The sequence below is a fragment of the Myxocyprinus asiaticus genome, chromosome 37, assembly GCF_019703515.2.
Source record: "Myxocyprinus asiaticus isolate MX2 ecotype Aquarium Trade chromosome 37, UBuf_Myxa_2, whole genome shotgun sequence".
In the NCBI taxonomy this organism is placed as follows: domain Eukaryota; kingdom Metazoa; phylum Chordata; class Actinopteri; order Cypriniformes; family Catostomidae; genus Myxocyprinus; species Myxocyprinus asiaticus.
Window position 1 is genome coordinate 36,417,305 of NC_059380.1, and position 11,925 is coordinate 36,429,229.

Consider the following 11,925-nt stretch of genomic DNA (forward strand, 5'->3'; position numbering starts at 1 on the left):
TATCTTAAGAGGAGCAGAATTAAGATACCTAACTTTTGGAACAGCCTTCGCGTCGGGAGCGCACCTATGATGTCTTAAAATGCTGCATCCGGAGGACGCTCGCGAGTTCTGAATGACCCTTATTTTTGTTCCCCACTCCTTTTAGCCTTTCAGTACTCTCACAATGGATGGTAATGACTTCAAAGGGAATAGGGCATAGGGATGATAACTTCTGAATGGAAAGCACCTTAATTCAAAACAACAGCAGGAGGTGCTTCATTCATAGTGACTAACATGATTAACGTTACCAATGCTAACACGACTGTAATAAAATGTCATTAGTAACATTTTGACAGAATGCCCCTGGATGTCTGGAGCTAAAGGAAATTAAAGTGTTTAGATCTCAGAAAAAGCTATGACAAATGGATTCATGAACCGCCTCAGTGCTCTGGTGCACAACATTTATACCAACTAATTGTAAGTTTGATAGAGCTCTAAAAGTGACTATAAATCACTTGCTCCCATTATAATGAATAAAGCTGTGCAAGTTATTTACAATTACATTTAGTCATTTAGTAGATGCTTTTATCCAAAACGACTTACAAATTAGGAACACAAAAAAGAAATCCTTAACTTGTTCGCAGGTCACGCAGAAAGTTTAACTGAACGGCTTCATTGATTATTACAGGAGCGATCCAATATTCCCGATCTCTCCACAGAGGAAATAATTGTGAGCATCTAAACTTCAACAATTTCCTCTCTCGCGTAGACATTCACTATCAGCAACACGTCACTTCAGGTAAACGTTTGACGTTATTTGAGAAAAATATGTTAACTCATGTCTTATTTAAAAGATCCAATTATGATACTGAAAGTGTTTCTAATTCCTTGCATTCTAATTTCTTTGTTTTTGTTTACATACTTGAAATGGTCTATATACAGAAATTGATTCGCATTTTTATGACTAAAACAATTATTAGACTCTTACAGAAATCATTATTACTCTGTTAAAGAGTTAAATAAAAGACATTTAAACTGAAATTAAACATGTGAACATACCACTCTAGAAGTAAAAAACAAATCTCTGTTAAACTGGAAAGCATCATATTTGGAATTCTCGCACTGCGAAAGTTTTTCTCTGAAAATGCTATTTGCTCAGGTGGTTGCTGGGTGTTTCTTCAATCAGCTTGCATGGTAAGCTCTGATTTTGGCCATAACACAAAAAAGCGTTTCTTTAACGAGGCAAGCCTTAGCCAAATCTGGCCTGACACATATTGTTATCTTAGGTCGTTAGATTAAATAAATCCACACATAGCTTGTCTAAGTCACAAGTTAAATAAGCTCTTGGCTTTCCTGGTCCAGGTACACATTATGAGTCAGGTAACGAGCCGTTTAAGCCATTCGGCCAAGCAGGCCGAGGCACACATAGAAATTTAGTTCATTAGCGTTACGCCATTTTCACACCTTTGTTTGTGTGTTCCCTGCTTTGTTTGGGGATTGTTTGTAATGTCTTTTTGTGCAACAGCATGTCCTACATGCTCGATGCATCATGCCTTGCATTTTGTCTAATTGTGCAGCAGCATGCCCACGTGCTTAACTCAGTATGTCTGTGTATTTTCTAGCAGTAGCAAAAGTAGCAGTATTTTCTACACGGTAACCACAGCATCTTGAAAATGTCAAGCTGAGTGACCTGTTGGCCGCATCACCTCAACACCTGACAGCACTTCCGCTTTGTGGAAATAAACCATGTCTAATTATATTGAGGAGTAGAGCCTAAAGATAGTCCCAGCCTGTGACATTGTCGAAGACTGTGCTGTACAGATTGGATTTGCTCTTATTCATTTCAGTTACTCTTACTAAGGAAATAATTGCAGATTCAAATACATCGCAAGCCAACATATATGGCTATGCGACCCAATTTGGTTATCTGGCTTTAAAGGTTTATAAGTTATCAATGTGATTTCTACTTCAGAACTTCTGTTTATCTGCTGTTTCAGATAAACCCACCCCTACACTGCATGTAAGCAAAACAAACTGTGGATGGTCCTTTTACATGTCAGTCAAACAATCTCTTCATGTCTAAGTGGGTGGCTCTTGACCAGAATAAGATGTAAAGTTGATCAGACTTTGTGCTGATGGTCAAAAGCCTAAATCCAAAAAAACCATACAGTAATACTTTATAGAGGAACAGTCCACCAAGAGCTTCCTGGGATTAAGGACACAATGCAATAGTGCCTGGGATTTAAACCTATAACCTCTCGGATACCAGCCCAGATTGTTACAGTAATTACAACCCAAAGATGTGGTTTGTGTAGGATATCTGCAAACAAATATATGCAATGCATACTGTATAAAGGTTTATGTCAGGTTTGGTTTGGGGAAGGTAAGGACTCAAATGCAGAAATAATGCAAAAGGGCTTTATTTAACCAAAACAGAATAAAAACCAACAAAATCTACACAAAAAGGGAAAACTCCAAAGTCCAGGGCAGCGCAGAGCAGACCGGCTGGGCTGGGAACACAGGGCTGGAAAAGACGAAACAGGACACAACAGGAACCGACATGGCAGACCCCTAACAGGGTAAACAACACAATGAACTAACACAGGACAGAGAACACAGGGAGGTTAAATAGGGGAGAAAATAAAGAGGGTAACGAGGGAGAGCAGGTGGAACAGATAAGGTAACAAGGTAAATGAGGAGGCGGGGTATCACTAAAGACTGAACTGAAAAGAACGCACATGGCAATGAGGAAACACAACAAAGACATTTGCACTCACAACACTAGTGTCATGACCCAGCCTCCAACTATAAACAAGACTAACCGAAGTGGCATGATCCTGACACCAGACATATAGGACAAAACAACACAAAACACAGAACAAACACAAAACACAGGTGCCAGGTCAAGACACTGAAGAAAAGACTTAACTATAGTGTTGGGAACCTGGCAGTTTAATCTTTGGGGATGCATTCTGAAATTGCCATCCTTGGGGTTTGAACCAAACACCTTTTGGTTTCTAATTCATATCTCTAAAAACTAAGCCCCTTCCTGAGTGTTGGATTCACTGTTCTATAGAAACACATTTCTTTGGTCAATGTTTGTTCTTCCCTCCCTCAGTATGTGCCTGTGTGTGACAGAATTGTCCTTTTTTAATGTAAGTGCCTTGCAGAGCAACCATCTGCTCTGAAGACCTCATCATTTCGAGACACAGTGGGTTGTTTGCTAAAGCTACATTTTGTTAGACAAATGATCATATAATATATTCGAAAACCTGTGGTGCTATGGAATAACCAGATAATTGAGGGCAAAGAACAAAGCCCCCATCACCTGGAAAAAAAAAAACACACTCTCCCCAACCTTCTTGCTCTGAATTAACATTTAAGACAGCTAATGTGATATTCAAAGTGGTGTTGACTGATTCATGCCTGATAATATCGTTTCCTGGCACATCCTTACAGATTAATTAATTTCTGAACCCTCCTTGTTTCATTAATTGAATGCTTTGAAGGAGCAAATATACACCTGGCATCAATCATAATTATTTTACAGATGCTAAAATTAGCGACTAGCAGTGTTAGAACAGAGTCTCCTTCAAACAAATATCAGTGATCAATAAATATCATTCAGGATGATAGTAACTAATTAGAAAGGTAAAAGAAAAAGAGAAGGAGACTTTGCAGGGAAAAAGCTGTTTGGAATTGACTTTGCGAACCTGTCAGAGTCAATTAAGTTAGTGTATTATTGTGATTGGTAGGAAAAAAAGAAGATTCAATTAGAGTGAGAGAAAGATTTGAGGTTTGTGAGATGGCATGAGAAAAGGATTGTCTGTAGGTATGGGCTATAGCTTGCTGTTTACTGCCTACATAGGCAGCTGCCTTCTAAGGCCTTCAAATTTTAGAGCCCGTAAAGAAATACTCCAACTTAACTATCCAGCTAAACTCTACCTATGAAACACACATTTAATTGGCAAAAATTCCATTCACCTACCAGAAATAAGACGTGTGCTACAGTTGTTAATACAGCACGTATCCAGCAGCAGCGGTTCATTCGTCCATTTGTGGTTGCTTTCTCGGAGATCTCAACACTTTCTTTTCCGTTAGCTCCAGGCATCTGGAGAGCATCCAGCCACCGAACAACATGGTCCAAATTTTAATAATGACATTTTAGTACAATCATATTTACATTAGTAACGTTAATCGTGTAAAAGTCACTTTGAGTGAAGCGCCTCCTGCTGTTGTTTTGAATGAGAATGGCTGAGTTGTCATGGCATGCTACCATACTACTCTTACAATTTCTGCCACAGACAGATATGGCAGAAGCAGTAGGAGCAGAATGGATAGTATGCCATTCCGTACTCAGCCTATGACAACTAGTCAGAAATGTGCAAGGGACAAAGACGTCACTTTCTTAAACCGATGAACAGTCCTTGAAATGGTCAATATATGCTGTATATCCATCTGCCATCCATTTTAGTAATTCGTTTAAAAAATATATATATATATAAAAAAAAAAAATCTGTATTGAATGAATGATAATGAAGCAAGTAAACTGTAGTGAATGTTTTTCACTTTGTCTGCAATCCAATTTTTAATAAATGTCAACATTTTAATTAATTATAATTAAAGGAATATTCTGGGTTCAATACAAGTTAAGCTCAATCGACAGCATTTGTAATACTGATTACCACAAAAATGTATTTAGACATGTCCCTCCTTTTCTTTAAAAAAAAGAAAGAATCTGGGTTACAGTGAGGCACTTACAATGAAAGTGAATGGGGCCCATTTGTTATGTTAAAATACTCACTGTTTCAAAATTTTAGCCATTAGACGTAAACCATATGTGTGTTAACATGATTTTAGTGTGATAAAATCACTTATTAACCTTTTTTGTGTAAAGTTATAGCCAATTTTACATCTTTTTTGCCATGACAATGTAGTTAACAAAACCTAAAACTGCTGTAAAAATTATGATTTATTCAATTTTACAGCTCAAATAATACATGAGTTTTAACAGAAGAATTAATGCGAGTGATTTTATACAATTCTAAGCTTCACATTCCTGCTTTTAAACCCTTCAAAAAGTGGCCCCATTCACTTCTTTGTAAGTGCCTCACTGTAACCTCCATTTCGAAAAAGGAGGGACGAATCTAAATACATTTTTGTGTTTATCAACATTATGCCACAAATGCTGTCGATTGAGCTTAACTTGTATTGAACCCGGAACATTCTTTTAAGCAAGTATAGTTAAGCGAGTTTCTCTCACTTCGTCTGCCATCCATTTTTTTATTGATTCATTTATTTGTATTGAATGAATTATAGTTAGCGAGTTTTTCACTTAGCTCATGCATTTTGCGATTGCCTTCTACGTGAAGCGTATATGCAATGCTGCCTTGGAACTTGGATAAAAGATAGTATCTAAGGGGCCGTTCACACCAAACATGCTTGACGTCCATCTGCGCTGTTTTTTTTATTCGTCTTTCTATGTAAACATGCACTAGATGGACATCTTTGACCATTTTGTTGAATTTCACTGGTTTTGTAGCATCTCGCGGAGGAGTGCCGCAGTTTTAAAAGCTGTTTCAAGTTAAAAGAACTTAAACTTTTAAAAACACATCTCGAGACACATGCGTTCAATTCCACTTTTGAATGAGTGAAAGTGAGCAAGATTTGAAAACTAGGGGAGATTTCTGCGCCCTTCTTGCAATAACTCCACACATTGAGAACCACAATTTTAACGCAAGGACATGTTTAGTCTGAACGGCCACTTCGTCCCCTGTATCTTTTTGAACAGCCTTCAACTTGGGAATGTATGATGCCTTAAAATGCTGCCTACGTAGGGAGCTCACTAGGTTTTGGAAGAGTGCCTGCATAAGAGAGACTAGGCACAAATACGTGTGTATTTGAATGATTTTCTTTCTGAATGCACCGATGTGAGGGTATCTCATTGTGACGGCTCCAGTACAATACAATACAATGAAAACTATGCAACCAAACAATGACCATTGTTCATATTGATATGTAAATATAATTTCCTTGTGTGCCTCTAACAAAAATGTCAACATTTTGACCCAAACCCAGTGATTGCACTGTGCACCCTACAGTGATTGCTGTGTGAATGCCATATTGTCTGAGTGATTCTGTCTCTGTACATCCTTGTAAACGGAGCTGGAATGTGCCGGGTCACGTAGGCCCGCCTCAGCCCGAACCAGCTGTCAGCTGTGGGGTTTGGCTCCAGCTGCCATGAGCCATTCTGGGCCCGAGCTGCTGGGGTTTTTTTCAGCCGATAGCGATTTGAAGCTGCAGTCATTCTCACAGATGCTTAACGAGGAGCGCGTGGTGCATTGTCTTTCTCCCATTTGGGTGATGTCTGCTCAGCATGGTAATTTCAAATGTTTATTTTCATCTCAAGGCAATGTATAATTATGTTTTTTCCCCCCTGTATGCATTGCACTCACAATTGTGGACAAGATTATTTGACAGTCATTAGAAACAATTGTCAAGTATTAATTATAAACGCAAAGTCACGTGGAATTTACTTTACTGAATGTGGATGTGGCAGATGTTTCAAACTACAGATCTGTCCACAAACCTAAATGCTTATTATTTCTTAAAGTAATAGTTCACCCAAAAATGAACATTCTGTCATCATTTACATGAGAGAATGTTCATCGCTTCTGAAGATATAGATTTAACCACTGGAGTCTTATAGATTACTTTTCTGCTGTTTTTATGTAGTTTTTGGAACTTCAAAGGTTTGGTACCCATTCAATTGCATTGTATGGACCTACAGAGCTGAAATATTCTTCTAAAAATGTTTGTGATCAGCTTAACAGATGAAGAAAGTCTTTAACAGATGGCATGAGGGTGAGTAAATGATTTTCATTTTTGGGTGAACTATCCCTTTAATATGGGTGAATCTCACAAAAACATGTCCGGTTCCCCATCCAGACATGACTGTTGACAATCTAGAATGCTCCCATTATTTTATAACATAACATGTATAACAGCAATGAAGTAATTAAAGAACAAAGTTCTCTCTTTTTTGGAAGTGTGGCATGAACATGGTTTGCATTTACCTCACACAAAATAAGTATTTTAATAATCGTGATTTCAATATGAAGAGAAATAATCAACAATTATGCTATCGTCAGTTATTGTGCATTCTCTGTATACTGTATTTTTTTAAAGAATAATAATTGTTCACATTTTTTTATTTTTTCTCATTTACTGTATTTTATATCAAATCAGCAAAACATATTTTGTATTTATTATTATTAATTTTATATATATTTAATTGTATATTAAATATTAAATTAAATAATATATCATTATTTTTTGTATTACAGTAATGAGATTTTGGGGGGAAATGTGCATAGTTGTCATGAAATAATGTCACAATGCCACAAATCATAAAAGTTTGAAAATGGGTTTCATTTTATTTAAGCAATATTTGTTTCTGTTTATTTATTTATTATTATTATTATTATTATTATTATTATTATTATTATTAGAAAAGTAATACAGGCTTCATTATATTCACTCACATATGTCTGTAGGCCATATGTGAACTCAAAACAAGGAAATGTAATAACGGCAAAAGGAAAAAAAATAAAAATATGCACACTGACAGTAATACAAGTTTCACCAAAAAGTAGCTCACACAGTTCGGAGTTGCAACAAACAAATTATTTGCACTTTTTTTTATTTTTTATTATTATTATTATTATTATTATTATTATTATTATTATTATTATTTAAAATAACTATGAGACAGGTGTGTTGATAAAAACTCATAGAGTAGAAACAGTCCTGAGACCCTAGCCCTGTTATGTTTACACCTGTTCCTGGTTTTAAACACAGCATGACAGGCATCCCGCCAGGAAATTAGCTAAAGATAAACACCTCGGCATGCATATGAGCCATTTGTCGCCGGACGGCTTGATTAATGAAGCCCTCACTGAGAGCACAAATCCAACAGCTCGCAAAAAAATAAAAACCACACAATAACACAGGAAACGTCATTTAATCAGGATTCGTTCAAACACTGGGGGTAAAATATGGTTCCTATTTTTCAATAGATGCTTTAGATTGCTATACTCACTCCGAAGTGCAGAACATTTTGAAGTAGGTAATCTGAAGGACACATGGCAATACTATATGAATGTACCCTTCGCTAACAGTCTTGTGGAAGGGCCCTCCGAGAATGTTTTTTTTTTTTTTTCACTTTCATTTTGAGTACTTTCGAGTAGTGATAAACACTGAAATGTTTACATATAATAGGACAGTTTATTTTTAATAATATCAAAAAATCTAAAAGGTGTGCATCATTGCTAATGCCTAGATACACCCTTTGGAGTTGGTTGTAATACTGTAAGTAATTTTTATCAAATGCTATTGAAGATAAAAATGTAAACACCAATGTTGCATGCATCTTTAGAGACGGTCCCAAACTTTTCGCCTATTTGTGAATATCGAACGTCCAACGTCAAGCCATCTTTACTGCAGTCACAGAAGTGCCCTTCAAGGTAGCAACAAATGCAGTTTTGAAATCGCCCCAGAACATCGAAGTACTGTTACCTCAGACAAGTAACAGGTCAGCTAAAAGTTCACTCCATGTATTGTGTTGTATGTTCATCAAAAGAATAATACTCGATTTCTACCACATTTCCGACATCACGTACCACTAGTGTAGACAGATTTATTCATTATAATGGGAGCAGTTGCGTCGCTTTCAGTGATAGACATTAAATTCGTCTTTTATAGAATATTGACATAAACTGAAGGAGCTGTCTGGTTCAGCCAAAGCCAGTTTGGTTTTGTTGAAACTAATAAGCCATTAGTCTAATAACTTTCAGAAAAATACAATTACCATTTTTTGGACATGTAGGCTACCATGATAACCATTCAAAACCATGGTACAGTCTTAACACTATCATTGTACCATGGTTCTGCCATATTATTGGGTTAAGGTCCTGTATATTTATAAATATTAATGACAGAATACAGAAAATAACATTATATGAATATTAAAAGAAATGAAGAGAAATATAAGAAGTGTCAGTTATATAAAGGTGATGATGAGGTCAGAGTGGAAGCAGCAGAGATGACAGGATGAAGTGAAGGATCAGAGATGAGAGAAAGTGAAAAGAATAATAAGACAAGAAAAATAAGAGCCCTAACAAAAAATGACACGGTAATGCCATGGTACTGAATGACTGATCATGTTCATATTTCATGACACTGTCATGGTACTCCAAGATACTTAAAAAAATACCATGGTTTTACTATGACACATGTCAAAAACATGGGGTTATCACAGACCATGTAATACCATGGTGCTTTTTGTGAGAAATATAACAGAATAGGCTATTATCACAGATAGTGTAATACCATGGTGCTTTTTGTGAGAAATATAACAGAATAGGCTATTATTTGTGATAAAGGAAAAATCGAAAAATTATGTATAGTATATATATATATACTATATATATATATATATATATATATATATATATATATATATAAAGAAAATGGTTAAATACTCAAAAAGCAAAGAAATTAGTTAAGTATTTATATTTACTACTCATAAAAAAGTGCCCTTTATTATTCTTCCGCCCCTGTCCCTGCTAAGGTCTGTGCACGTCACTGTACTGTCCTGTCCTAGCAGAGCAGTATACAGTTTTTCATTCAAAACTGAAAATTGTCATAATTTACTCACTCTCATGTTGTCCCAAACCTATATGGCTTACTTTATTTGGTGGAACACTAAAGGAGATGTAAGACAGAATGTTAGCCTCAGTCACCATTCACTTTCATTGCATCTTCTTTCCATACAATAAAAGTGAAAGGTGACTGAGGCTAACATTCTGTCTAACATCTCATTTTGTGTGCCACTGAAGAAAGTAAGTCATTTAGCACTTAACAAACACATTAATGTTCCCTTTGTTAAGTGTTTATAAAGGGGTTCATTAATGACTAATAACTAATTAACAAATGCATTGTAAATAATTTATAAGCAGTTATAACATCAGTTATAACGATTTGCAGGCAATGCTTCCCAAATACTGAATGTTATAAATATTTAATAAATGTACTTATTCATACATGTATTAATTAAAAGCATAAAATGGCCTTATTCATTGTCACAATGAAGCAAAAACAGACTATTATCGTAAGATGAAAAGGAGGGACTGTTTTTTTCTACAGTCCACTTTGTGTTTATATATTTATAACTGTAATGTCTTGACTTACTTGTGTTGTCACTTTCCTTCTCACGCTGATGTAAAATGGTTTTACCTAGTCTTAGTTACCTTAGGTCATCTGAAAAACAAAAACAAAAACAAAAAAACAACAACAACACACTTTTCAGGTCTACATGCTCATTCGCAGGATATAATAAAATCTGATGACCATGAAATTATACTGAACTTTATGTACTTAGGTTTTTAATGTTGTAAACTCCTTAATAAAGGCTTTATTTGTGTCCACTTTACATTAAGGTACACGTTATATGTTACTAATGTTGAATAAGTGTTAATAAGCATTTATAACATGAGGTAAAATTACATGAGGCTCAGTATTTGGCAGGTATTGCATAACAGTCACCCTTTTTCTGCATATTGTTATAACCACATTTCAGTGATTTACAATGTATTATTAGTCATTAATAAACCCCTTTATAAACCCTTAACAAAGGGAATATTTATGTAAAGTTTACCGGAAGTCATACGGGTTTGGAACATCATGAGGTTGAGTAAATGATGACAGAATTAAAAATTTTGTATTAACTAACCCTAAACTGCAATGCCTTCAAACAACTCAGTAAAACACTATGTATTGGCACAATATTACAAATAAACACAAAACACACCCGTAACATTCATGTATTCAGGCATGAGAGATAATGGAAAAATATGTGATATTTCAATCCAAATCTAGCTTACTGTAATCAAATTTCCTTTTGCTTTCAAAAGCGAGCATGCTCCAGTGAGTTTTGAGTCAGCACCTCACAGCTGTTTACTGTGCGATTACCGTGGCCCCTTTTCTTCTGACCTGTTTTTTTGTCAGTCCGTTCACATACGTACAGAAGAAGCTGCATCTGTTATGTTGTGTACTGAACTTCTGCAGCTAAGAAAGCTTTGATAAGCTAATCGATATGGCCTCCTTGCAGATTAATATGCACACATCATAATGCGACCCCACTCGCTTTTAATTCGCCAGCCGAGCTGAACTCACATGTCTCTCTGCTCTGCTCCCATGCTCTTCTGCACATGCACCATAAGCTTTAAATCTGTTTGAAAAGGAGGGAGTGATTAATTAAATATGACTGATAGTTAGAGTTTAAGGTCTTTGTTTACATAGTATAGGAAAAGATTTGCTTGAAAGAATTCACCCAAGAATTAAAATTCTGTCATAATTTACTCACCCTTATTCGCCAAAATTAAAATGTCATTTTTTGTAAAAACACTTAAAACAATGCAACATGCTTGAACACACATGGCACTATGAACAAGCTTTTCTATGGCTCATGAACATGCAACAGACATCAAGATTCTCACTGAATAATGACTTAAATTGCAAGTCGTTTCTTACCTAAACCAGTCATATGCCTTCGAAAGACTTGGAAAATGACGCACGGACAAGTCGCATGGACTACTTTTGTAATACATTTGGGTCCTTTTTTACTATCACTGTCAACTATCTTTGCACTGAAATGATGTCCAGCAATATTCATTAAACATCTCCTTTTGTGTACCACATTAGAAAGAAAGTCACACACATTTGGATCGAGATGAGGGTGAGTAAATTATGGCAGAATTGTAATTTGTTGGTAAACTGTAACAGTAAATTCCGGGTGTAATATATCGGAACAATCAACTTAAAATCAACAAGGGATCGCGTTCACAACCCATTACATATAGGATGTAATGTAAAAGGAAGTAAGGA